Source organism: Rhincodon typus, chromosome 9 (assembly GCF_021869965.1).
Source record: "Rhincodon typus isolate 14 chromosome 9, sRhiTyp1.1, whole genome shotgun sequence".
Taxonomy (NCBI): Eukaryota; Metazoa; Chordata; class Chondrichthyes; order Orectolobiformes; family Rhincodontidae; genus Rhincodon; species Rhincodon typus.
In genome coordinates, this window is record NC_063340.1 from 36,266,876 (window position 1) to 36,279,926 (window position 13,051).

At 38.9% G+C, this 13,051-nt stretch overlaps 1 protein-coding gene across 1 annotated transcript in view; it reads left to right on the top strand.

Annotated features, from left to right (window-relative positions):
- The first annotated feature begins 692 nt into the window (after positions 1-692).
- The window catches only part of LOC109917169, a 45,564-nt gene continuing 33,205 nt past the window's right edge, over positions 693-13,051 (top strand). The window contains exons 1-2 of the mRNA XM_048600854.1: positions 693-784; positions 7,094-7,176. The gene's annotated coding sequence lies outside the window, so the exon portion shown is untranslated. The remainder of the gene's footprint in view (positions 785-7,093; positions 7,177-13,051) is intronic.

Here is a 13,051-nt window from a genome sequence, read left to right on the forward strand (position 1 = left end):
TTACCGGCTGTGTTCACACTTGAAATTTTACTTGTAGGTACCTTGTTTCTTCCTTTTATTTGTAACACCTAAAGGAGTTGAAATGCAAGTGCCTTCAGTTTACAGTGTGCATAATGGGATTTATTGTATGTTGTATAAATTTCACTTAGAGTTTTTTCCAGCTGTGCTAGAATAAATTTTGTTTCAATTTTATGCTTACAAGTATTTACAGGTTCAACGTTTTTACCTTGACATGCTTGTGAATGCTACTGCTATGTTGTGTTTGCATATTGGTTGCACAGAAACCAGTTCAGATTTTATGCATTAATAAGAACAAAAAATGAGATTCTGTCTTAATTTTCTGGGTTAATATTCCAGCCCCCTCAAATATGTTGTTGATCTGAACTGAAGACAACTTTTGTTTTTAACAACTCAATTAGCATTTTACATCAGGCACAATTTCAAAAATGTTCTAATAGAGCTGCTTTTTAATTGTTTGTATACTTGCTGTTCTCTTGTGGGTTCTGATGAGTGTTTGTGTGACCTCCCTTTCATCCAAGCCATCTGACTCCAAATATATTGAACTCTCGAGCTTCAAACCTTTTGGACATCTCCAGTGCCCAAGTTAATTTCTTTAAAAACAAAATTAAATCAATTATGTACAAGTTTCTTCCATGTGCAATGAAAAACTGTCATAAATTTGTAATTTTATTTCAAGGTCCTTGATTCAACATCACTCAGCTTTGGGACAAGAGTGAAGTGGTTTGCAATTTGCTTTATCGTTGGAGTTTGCTTTTCAATTCTTGTAAGTAAATGCTTTTCTGTTATTTTTAATTACAGTCATAGCGCTGTACAGCATGGAAAGAGGCCCTTCAGTCCAACTTGTCCATGCCAACCAATAGCCTAAATTAATCTAGTCTCATTTGCCAGCATTTGGCCCGTATCCCTCTAAACCTTTTCATGTTCATATACGCATCCAGATGCCTTTTAAATGTTGTGATTGTACCAGCCGCCTCCACTTCCTCTGGTAGCTCCATTCCATATATGCACCACCCTTTGTGTGAAAATATTGCCCCTTGGGTGCCTTTTAAATTTTTTCCCATCTTACCTTCAACCTATGCTGCCTAGTTTTGGACTCCCCTACCTTGGGAAGAAGACCTTGTCCAATCACCCTATCCATGCCCCTATTGATTTGATAAACCTCTGTAAGGTTGCCCCTGAGCCTCTGGCACTCTGGGGAAAATAGCCCCAGCCTATTCAGCCTCTCCCTGTAGCTCAAACCCTCCAGCCCGGAAAACATCCTTGTAAATCTTTTCTGAACCCTTTCAAGTTTCACAACATCTTTGCTGTTTAGCAGGAAGACCAGAATTAAATGCAGTATTCCAAAAGTGGCCTAACCAATATCCTGTGCAGTGGCAACATGACCTCCCACCTCCTAAGCTCAATGCATTGATCAATAAAGGCAAGTATCAAATGCATTTTTCACTATCCTGTCTGCCTGTGATTCCACTTTCAAGAAACTATCAACCTGCTATCCAAGATCACTTTGTTCAGCAACACTCCCCAGGATTGAGTGTATAAGTCCTGCCGTTATTTGCAAAATGCAGCGTCTCACATTTATCTAAATTAAACTCCATCTGCCACTCTTCGGCCCATTGACTCATCTGATCAAGGTCCCATTGTACTCTGAGGTAACCATTTGCTGTCCACTGAACCTCCAATTTTGGTGTGATCTGCAAAATTCTAAAGCTAAAATGTGAAGAAGCACTTTTTCCAGTGTCAAAATGTCATAGTATTAGAATTATCTGGTTTTCCCCTGGTTCCCCTAACAATTAATGTAGTGAGGACTTCCATGAAAATTATGAAGATTCTAACTTTGAGTTCAATTAGCCTCAATCACTGGGGGAAAAAAATCCTGTGTTGAATTCCTGCTCCTGACTATGCAGTGAGCCCTGGAGGTGTGTATATGCCGATGTTAGGTCAGCTCAGGATCTGGTTTTGGTAATCCACCAGTTAATCAACCTGGCCGGATGACAGTTTTTATCATTGCTTTGATGTAAGAAAGGGTTTGGGGAGACAATTGGAAGCAGCTGACAGCAGTAAAATCTCACATAGGAAATCGTTAGGATGTATATTTGTCTTTATCATGATTCAATGGTTTTAATGTAATGGATAATGTACATTTTATACCCTTTTATGTCTAGTGCTGTCACAGGGCATTTGAACCAAAACATTCTTGTAAAAATTTCAAATAATCCAATATGTTTTGAATGCACCCAATTTGAGTTTATCCTCAGCAGAAAACTTTGTGACTGCCCAAATTATTAAGCATGAATTAAATAGTGACTTTAACATAAGAGTCTGTGGTACTTTATAGGAACAAGGCACGACATAGGATACATAATGGGACATGACACAAAGGTCAGGAATATTTGGTAAAATAAGAATCTAAACTGGTTGGAGAAGCAAAATGGTCTTGGAGCGCAATCGTACAAATCATTTACAACAGTGTTGAAGGTTCATGTGGGCAAAGAAAAGTAAGCTGAGCATGAGTGTTTAAGATCTAGTTTTGTAGAAATTACAAAAAAAAACTTCAGCAGAACCTCTTATCAGGCCTTGATTAGACCACACTTAACATTACTATGTACTGTTCCGGTTGCCATTTACAAGATGGATATAAAGACAGTGGAAGAGTAATAGAAAGGACTTGCAAATGTGACACCAGAAATGTGAGGTTACACCTGTCAAGGTTACTGGGCCTCTGTTTTTCTTTAAAATAAGGCTAAGGGTGATCTAATAAATTCTTGAAATGATTTTGTTATATTGTACAAAGATTCTTTGTTTGTTGGAAAGATCAAAACTAGACGCCATCACATAATATAAGATTGTTTCCAAGGAATCATAGGGAATTCAGGAAAAACCTTTCTTTAGTGTAAGTAATTTTGTTCTTTCTAGTTCCATTACAAACGGGAATATTAACTATGTAAAGCTATCATGTTATGATTACACTTGACCTTTTTGATGGTGTTGACGTATCTCCACAACGTGCAGGGTGACTATTATCTAGACAATTTCATTGAGGAGCTTATATTGGAATGAAATTAACAGGCTGTCACATGCTAGATTTTTTAAATATATCAATAGATTAATAATTAAAGGACAAAAGTCATGGTTGTTTGTGAAGCAGATAGGTTGGTTGAACGTTAGATTTCAGACTAAGGTGCTTGGTGCTGCAAGGCTGTAGGAGAATTGATTGCACTAGCCTCTCTAGCCAGAATGTTTGGAACCAAGTTATTGTTGAATTTCAAAATTTTCTGTGCTAAAGAATGATGTTAGAATACATGTGTGCGGGGTTAAAACATGCACCCGAAACATAAACAGTGACAATTTACAAAACAATGGTTTTATTTGTCCAAATATTGAATCTTCCATGTTTCAAAAGTACTTCATGGTACTAAAATGCTAATTAGCATATTATGCCATAAAAGGAAGATAAAGACTTAAGAGGATAGATTGTTGGCTCCATAATAGAAGGTATCCTACCCACAAAAATATAATAGGTCCATAAGAAAAAGAAGCCAAATTAGGCCATTTGGCCCATCTTATCTGCTCTACCATTTGATTATGGCTGATATTTCTCAACCCCATTTTCCTGCCTTCTCCTCGTAACCTTTGATCCCTTTACTAATCATGAACCTATCTATCCCTGTCCTAAAAACTCAATGAGCTGGGCTCCAAGCCCTTCTGCAGCAATGAGTTCCACAGATTTATCACCCTCTGACTGAAAAAATTCCTCCTCATCTCATTTCTAAAGGATCGTCCCACCAGTCTGAGGCTGTGCTCTCAGGTTCTGGTCTCTCCTACTGTTGGAAACATCTTCTTCATGTCCACACTAAACAGGCTTCTCAGTATTCTGTAAATATTGATAGAATTCCCAGCCACCCCCCCCCCCTCCCCCCACCACCACCACCACGCGCACATACACACCCTCCTAAACTCAATATTGTACGGACCTAGAGTCCTCAACTGCTCATATGACAAGCCCTTCACCTCTGGGGTCATTCTTGTAAACCTCCTCTGGAACCCCTCCATTGCCAGCACATCCTCTTTTAGATATGGGGCCTAAATGCAGTCTGATCAGAGTCTTGTGAAGCTTCAGCAGGATATCTTTACTCTTGTATGCTAGCTCTCGCAAAATGAATGCTAACATTGCATTTGCCTTCATAACTGGCAACTGTGCCTGCATGTCAACCTTGAGGGAATCTTGAACTAGGACTGCCATATCCTTTTGTGCTTCAGAATTCCGAAGGGTTTCCTGCGTTTAGAAAATTGTCTATGCTTCTGTTTTTCCTACCAAACTGCACAACCCCACACTTTTCCAAATTGTGTTCAATCTGTTCCTTCTTGGCCCACTGTCTAAGTCTGTCCAAGTCCTTCTGCAGCCTCCCTGCCTCCTCAACACCATCTGTCACCCCAGCTATCTTTTGTGTCAACTGCAGAGCTAGCAACAATACCCACAGTTCCTTTGTCCAGATTGTGAATATATGCCATGAATAGTTGTGGTCCCAACACTGACCCATGCAGAACTCCACTTGTCACCATCTGCCATCGTAAAAAACCCTCTTTATCCCCACTTTCTGCTATGTAGCTAATCTTTTATCCATGTCAGTACCTTGTCTCTACTATTATAGCCTCTTGTCTCATTTAGCAGCCTCCTGTGCAGCATCTTGTCAAAGGCCTTCAGGGAAATCCAAATATATCATGTGTGCTGACTCTCCTTTGTCTAACTTGCTAGTTACCTCCAAAGAATTGTGACAGATTTGTCAGATGTGATCTCTCTTTGATAAAGCCAAGCTCACCTAGTCCTATTTTACCATGCTCTTCCAAGTACTCTGCAATCTCATCCTCAATTGTAGATTCTTAAAATCTTACCAACAACAGTCAGGCTAACCAACCTATAAATTTCTTGTCTTCTGCCTCCTTCCCTTCTTACATAGAAGTATTACATTAGCCACTCCTCTGGGGCCCTCCCTGATTCCATTGATTCCTAAAGATTGGCACCAATGCCTCCGCAATCTCTTCAGCTATCTCCTTCAGACCCTAGGGTGCAGTCTATCTGGTCTGGGTAATTTATCCTCTTTCAAACCATTTAGCTTCCCCAACACCATCTCCTTGGTGAGTATCATGGCCATCACCACTGCCCCCCGATTCTGTAGAAATTCTGATATGCTACTGATGTCTTTCACCATAAAGACTGATGCAAAATACCTATGCAGTTACTTCACCATTTCTTTGTTCCCCATTAATATTTCACCAGTCTCATTTTTCAGTTGTCCATTGTTTACTTCTGCATTTCTCTCTTACCTTTCAGGAAAAAAAGAAGTTGTGTTCTTCTTTTACATTATTAGCTAGCTTACCCTCCTATTTCATCATCTTCCCCTTTATTGCACTTTTAGTTATCCTCTGGTTTTAAAAGGCCTCCCAATCCTCTGGTTTCACACTAATTTGCACCATGTTGTATGTTTTTTTTCCTTTTGCTTTTACTTTTATTTTTCTAATTAACCTGTTCAGAGGTGTTATTACACACGTCTAGAACAGGTGGGACTTGAACCCAGGTCCAAGGGGTAGGGACACTACAACTGTGGTGACCCCATATAGAATCGTGGATATCTGGGAGTGAGTTACAGGCTGGAACTTGAAGGGTTCTGTGAGGTTTATATATGGAATAATGCACCCAGGAAGGAGTTAGTAAAGTTAATTCACATGGGATCTAGCCAATTGGATACAAAATTCTCTTGAAGGTGGTGATGGTAGAAGATTGTTTTTTTGGACTAGAGGCCTGTGACCAGTGGTGTGCTACAAGGATCGGTGCTGGGTCCACTGCTTTTTGTCATTTATATAAATGATTTGGATGTGAATATAGGAGGTATGATTAGTAATGACACCAAAATTGGTGGTGTAGTGGATGGTGAAGAGGGTTATCTTGGAGTACAATGGCCTTGATCAGATGGGCCAAGGAGTGGCAGATGGAGTTTAATGTAGTTAAATGTGACGTATTGCATTTTGGTAAGGTAAATTAGGGCAGGACTTATACAGTCAATGATAGGGCCCTGGGGAGTGTTGTTAATAAACGAACATAGGCTACAGGTGCATATTTCCTTGAAAACCGAGTCACAGGTAGACAGGGGCATGAACAAAGTATTTGGTAAGCTTGCCTTCATTGGTTAGTGCGTTGAGTGTAGGAGTTGGGATGTCATTTGCAACTGTACAGGACATTAGTTGGGCCACTTGTGGAATACGGTGTTCATTCTGCTAGGGAAGATGTTGTTAAACTTGAAAGAGATCAGAAAAGACTTAGAAGAATGTTGTTGGGGTTGGAGTGTTTTTAATTACAGCGAGAGGCTGAATGGATGGGGCCTGTTTCCCCGGAAGGTCTACGTCTGAGGGGTGACCTTTTATAGACGTTTATAAAATCATGAGGGGCATGGATAGGGTGAATAGCCAAGGTCTTTACCCCGGGGTGAGGGAGTCTAACACTAGAGGGCATAAGTTTAGGATGAGAGGGGAAAGATCTAGAAGGGATTAAGGGGCAACTTTTTCACACAGCGGGTGGTGCGTGTATGGAATGAGCTGCCAGAGGATGTGGTGGAGGCGAGTACAATTATACCATTTAAAAGGCATCTGGATGGGAACTTGAATAGGATGTGTTGAGAGAAATATGGGCTACATACTGGCAAATGGGACTAGATCAGTTGGACCGAAGGGTCTGTTACCATGCTGTATAACTGTGACCCTATAAGTTGCTAGTAAATTGCACATCAGTAATGGCATATATTATTCAGTCACCGTTATTTTTTCAGCCAAATGTCCTAATTTTTTTGTTGAATACAAACCTATGCACAGGAATTTAAAAAATACCAAATGAAGGTGAAGAACGACAAAAACAAAATAAAATGACTCTTAAATATTATTCCACTTTCTTTCAAACGTGTATTGAAAGTCCTTTTATGAAAGTATTAGTGAATTTCACACGGGCATCAAGAGTATTACTGCAGCTTTAATGATTTATGATAAAATGGTAGCAGTTACTCTTTGTTTTTTGTTATTCCTTCAGGGAACAGCTTTTCTGTGGCTTCCAGGTGGAATCAAATTATTTGCAGTGTTTTATACATTAGGAAATATTGCTGCTCTTGCCAGGTAAGTGTCTACCACCTCAACAGCAAAAGCATCGTTCACCTGCTTAATGTTTTGTGCTTGAGAGATCTGCTTCTCCTTCATGTTTCAAGTTTTCACCAGTTTCTATCGTCTTTGTTTCTCAATTGTTTCTGACAATGCTTATAATAGAAATTGTTTGGATTAAAAGACACGAGTTAATTGTGACTATGAAATTTTTTTAAAGTAGTTTAAAATCATACCTTCTAACCTTCTATGTTGAACTAAAACATTAGTAGCGTGTGCTAAATGCAGCAGTACTAAATTGCAAAGAGTCCTATATTGGTACCTCATCCAAGCTCTGTAAAGGATAAGTGAACATAACTGCCTAGATTAGATATCTTCCACATTTACTTGTACTTGATTGGGTTTGTTAGTGAGTGCTTTGTGTTATGATGATTGACCACTTGCCATACCCACTCATTCTGTTTTTTTTTCTCTTTGTTAATTGCAAGTGAGTCTTTTGTTTCTTATCTCAATGTACAATACCTAACAATTATCAGTAAAACCTATCATTCTTTAACCCTTCTAATTTTTGGTGCATTAAATGCTATTCATTTTGGGGAAGATGTAACCCCTTGCTCCACAAGTGCAACATGAAGCACACTGCAAATGGGGGCATTATGCTGTCCAAGTCAGTCTATCACCCACATATTGAACGGCCCTGAGAGATCTGTTTCTCGTGACATCACAGCCACTTACACTCTGTCAGCTGACGTTACTGATTGGATCTTGAACCTCAGCATTGAGCTATAACTCTTTTCCCATGCATGCAAACAAAAAAAGTCTTATTGTTATTTTCCATACAGTTTGCTGTCACCTTACAAATCATACCACAAAATAACTTTTAAGAACAAAATTTGAGCAGGATGTGTATATTCTGTATGACAAAATACATGACGGTTGTTTCATTATATAATCACTTATGCAATAGTAAAATATAAATAGATGAAAATGAATTTGTCTGCCTCAATCCCTCAAATGGCTTAAATACTGATTTGATTGATAAAACCACTTGGGACAATTTGACAGTAAATTTTAGATCATGATAAATGGCAGTACTCTATGTATATGTCCACCAGTCCTTATAAGGTACAAATAGATAACATGGTCAAGAAGGCACACGGGATACTCACCTTTTTATTTGCCGAAGCATTGATTTTAAGAGCAGGGAGGTGATGTTGAAACTGTGTAAAATGTTGGTTACATCACAACTAGAGTATTGTGTGCAATTCTGGAACCCACATTATAGGACGTATGTGTTCACACTGTAGATGTTGAAGTGGAGATTTAGCAGCATTTTGCCTGGGCTGGAGAGTTTTGAATGAAGTTATGAATTGGTCACATTGGTGCTTTCCTTGGAGCAGAGAGACTGAAGGGTCACATGATTGAGATATATAAAATTGAGAGTTCTAGATAGGCTAAATAGGAAGAAACTTTTCCTTTTGAGGGACCAGTGTCCAAGGGGTGTAGATTTAAGGTGAGAGCCAGGAGAGGGGATCTGAGGAAAAACGTCTTCACCTAGAGGATGATGGGAATCTGGAACACTCCGTCTATAAGAGTGGTAGAGACAGAAACTCTCATGACATTTATGAAGTAGTTAGTTGTACACGTGATGCCAAGACATGCAAGGCTATGGGCCACTTATTGAAATAGTTGGATATTTGTTTTTGACTGGCACACTCAATGGGCCAAAGGGCCTTGTGTGCACTAGACCTCTACAACTAGATCTCTGACAATAAACGGAAATGGAGTATAATCAGTAACAAACAGCAATTCGTTACAAGCTCGATGCACCCACAGGATTCACACTGCCAGAAGCAACTCTTCAGCTGCACACCATGTTGGTTTCTCTCTTTTACGTGAAGCATTGCCCACCAATAGTTCAGTTCATAATAGCTTAACCAACAGCGCATTCAACTGATTATGTTCCCTGGCAGCTTTGCAAATTGAAATCCAGTCCAAGACTTCAAAACGTATGAATCAAGAATTGTCAGAAGTGCTGAACTTTTTGAGATATCCAACTAGGTGCAGTATAGCGCCCTCAGGTGGATGTAAAAGAACCCACACCATTTGAAGATGAGTAGAGATATTTTCCCAGTGGGTTAGGCCTTCAGCCAACATCTAAAAGTACTGAAACAGAAGTTTCTGGAAAACCTCTGCAGGCCTTGCAACATCTGTGAAGAAGAAAAGTCAGAGTTAATGTTTCAGGTCCGGTGACCCTTCCTCACCAGACCTGAAATGTTAACTCTGATATTTTTTTTCTTCACTGATGTTGCCAGACCTGCTGAGCTTTTCCAGAAACTTCTGTTTTTGTGCCTGATTTACAGCATCCACAGTTTGTTTCAGTTTTTATCTAAAAGTACTAAGTTGCTCATTAATCTAATTGTTTGTGAAAGTTAATTTGTTAATTCTTTTCCTGAATTCAATTGTCTACTCTTCAAAGCTATTAATTGTTGTAAAGTGCCTTGGGATGCTCCAGGTTTCTGAAAGAAACTGAAATTGGGTTCTTTCTTTAATTGTAAGTGTGAATAGTAAATTGTAATATGCTTTAGCCACAACTAGTGCAGACTTTCTGTAACTAGTTTACTTTCTCCTCACTGTTTTTCCTGCCCAAAACTTGAATTGCCCACTTCTTCTGCTTTTATCACAGCATTTTAAATTTTGAGTGGAATGTAATTCATGTCTGTATGGGGCTGGTAACAAGTGAAATCAGAAAACGATTAAATAAGTTTTGCAAAGAAGGGTGACCAGTGTTAAACGTCATTGAAGTTTTGATTCGTCATGGTGTCCCTTTAAGCAGCAATCATGTGTTTTTGTCTCTGAATAGTTAATTTGGTTATTAGTTCCAGAAGGGTAAGGGGGTTGTGGTGGGTTTATGGTTCTGTTTGTAGTCTGAAGAAATAATTATGAACAAGTAAATCACGTCTGTTCAAGGAAAAGTTTTGTATCTTGGTATGGGCTTCCCTTCAACACTGTATACAATATTGTCACCTTATTTCAGGAAGGATGTAAATACATTGGAAGCAGGTCAGAGAATGTTCACTGGACTACCACCTGGAGTAGTCAGGTGGCCTTGTGAGGGAAAAGTTGGACAGGCTGGGCTTGCATCTGTTGGAGTTTGGAAGAGTAAAGTGTGACTTGTTTGAAACGCAAGATCCTGAAGGGTCTTGACGGAGATGTGGAGTGGATGTTTCATCTTGGGAGAATCTCAAATTAGGAGTCATAGTTAAAAAATACAATGGGTCACCCATTGATAACAGATATGAAGTATTTTTTTTATCCTCAAGATCCAGCATCTTGGGAACTCTTCCTGCAAAGGCAGTGGAAGTAGAGTTTTGCTTTTAAGGCAGAGGTAGATAGATTGTTGTTAAACAGAGGGGTGAAAGGTTATAAGGATAGACAAGCACATGACTTCGAGGTTGCAGTTACATCAGCTATCATCTTTTAGTGGGGCAGACTTGAGCAGAAATAAGCCATTTGCCCCATAGCGTTTGCTCTGCCAGTCAGTAAGATCAGGACTGATGTGATAATCTTCCAACTCCTTTCCTGCCTTTTTCCCATAACCCTTGATCTCCTTATTGATTAAATATCTGTCCATCTTGGCCTTGGATATATGTAACAACCCAAACTCGACAGCCCTCTACAGTAAAGAATTACATAAATTGACTAGCTTCTGAGAGAAGAAATACTTCCTCATCTCTTCCATTCTTCGTTTCAAAGTGCATAATCTCACATGTTCCCACATTATACTCCCCATCCACCAAGCTTTCACCCACCACACATCCAACCAGTCCATTTTCCCTTGGACTCCCTGCAGCAACAGCAGCATCACTATCCACCCTCCTACCCATTTTTGTCATCTGCAAACTTAGCAATAATACACTGACTTCTCTCATCCAAGTCAACAATGTATATTGCAAATTGTTGTAGTCCAGCACTGAGCCCCTTTGACTATTTTAAAAATTGTACGTCATCAAAAGTTTTATTTAAAAACTGTACTGTTGTCTTTTCCTAAACTGTGTCAAAACCATGGTGAGTATTATAACTGGAATGGTAGAGAGGGTATTTTAAACTAAATAAAATGTTCGGGCAAGGGATCAAATTTGGGAAGATGTGATAAACTAAATGAAGAAGACAAGGGAAATGATCATCAAAGTATTGTTGGAAGGGGACAGAGTGTACAAGTTTAACAATAAACCAGATAGTCATTTCAAAAACAGTAAAAAGACAGAGCTGAAAACTCTATCTGAAGGCATGTGGCACTTCTAATAGATGAATTGACACTAAAAATAGAAAAATAAATGTATGATCTGATAGTAATTCATGTTCAAGGGTGCATAACATTTCAGAAGAGCAGAAAGCTAGGAAAAGGTGGAGGATAACTCTTAATTGAGGATGATGTTGGGAACAATCAAGATGACCTTAGTTCTGGAGGTCAGGATATAGAATCAGATTGGGTAGAGATAAGAACTAGTATTGGTCAGAAGTCAGTGTGGCAATGCTTTTAGGAACCCTGACAGCAATCAAGCTGTCCAGCTAGGTTTGCTGGAGGAAATAATGGGGAATTCTGAGTAAAGTGTGTCAATAATCATGGGTGATTTTTTTATCTGCATATAGATTGGATTAATCAGATTGACAAGAGTAACCTGGATGATGAGTTCGTAGGAGACAGTTTGGGGCAATATATTCTGGACCCAACCAAAAGAAAGTGCATACCAGATCCGATAAGGTGCAATGAGATGGGATTAATTAATCTCATAATGAAAACATCTCCATAGCAATGATCATAATATGACTGAATTCCATATTCAGTTTGAGGGAGAGAAGCAGCCCGAAGATCAGTATATTAAATTTAAATACCAGCAATTATGAGGGAATGAAGGCAAAGCTTGTTTGAGTGAACTGGGAAATTAAGGGGTGGGTCTGCCACTACATCTCTACTGACATTTTAAGGATACGTTTTAGAATACTTGGAAGACCTAAAGGAAAGTTGCACCACCTGTAACTAAAAAAATTAAAGGTAGCATCAAATTGAAAGAAAATGCTATTTCAGAAGGACGAGTGGCAGATCAGAAAATTGAACAAAATATAAACAACAGCAAAGAATAATTAAAATGATGGAGAAATGGAGTACAAGAGGAAGCTAACTAGAAATGTAAGCAAAGTTTCTGCAAGGATTGAAAGACAAAAGAGTAAGTATTGTAGTGGTGGTCCTTGAAAAGGGCTTGCAAATTAATAGAAAATAAGGAAATAGTGAAGTAATTGAATAGGTATTTTGTTTGTCTTCACTGTGGAGGATACAAATAACATCTGGAAATAATTTTGAATCAGTAGGTGAAAGGGAGGAAAGAACTCTTTAAAATTACAATTGCCAGGGAAAATATACAGAGAAAATTCTTAAAATTGAAAGCTGACAAAGTCCCAGGTCCTTATGGATTTCACCCTAGCATTTTTTTAAAAAAGTGGCTGCCAAGATCAATGAATTGGTTTTAATTCTCCAAAATTCCCCAGATTCTGGAAGGGTCTCAACAAGTTGGAAAGTCTCTTCTATTCAAGGTAGGAACAGAGACACCAGGTGGCAAAGCCAATTAATATGTCATAGGGAAATTGATGGAATCAGTTATGAAGAGTATTGCAAGCCACTTAAAATTTCAAGGTAATCAAGCAGAGTCAACATGGTTTTCTGAAAGGGAAAATCAAGTTTGACAAATTTATTGGAGTTCTTTGAAGAAGCATGCAGCTTGGATAAAGGCGAACCTGTGGACATACAGTACTTAGATTTGTAGAAGACATTTGTTGAAGTTGGTTGGCTCGCCGAGCTGGTTTGTTGTTCCGCACATGAATAGAAGAGACTTTC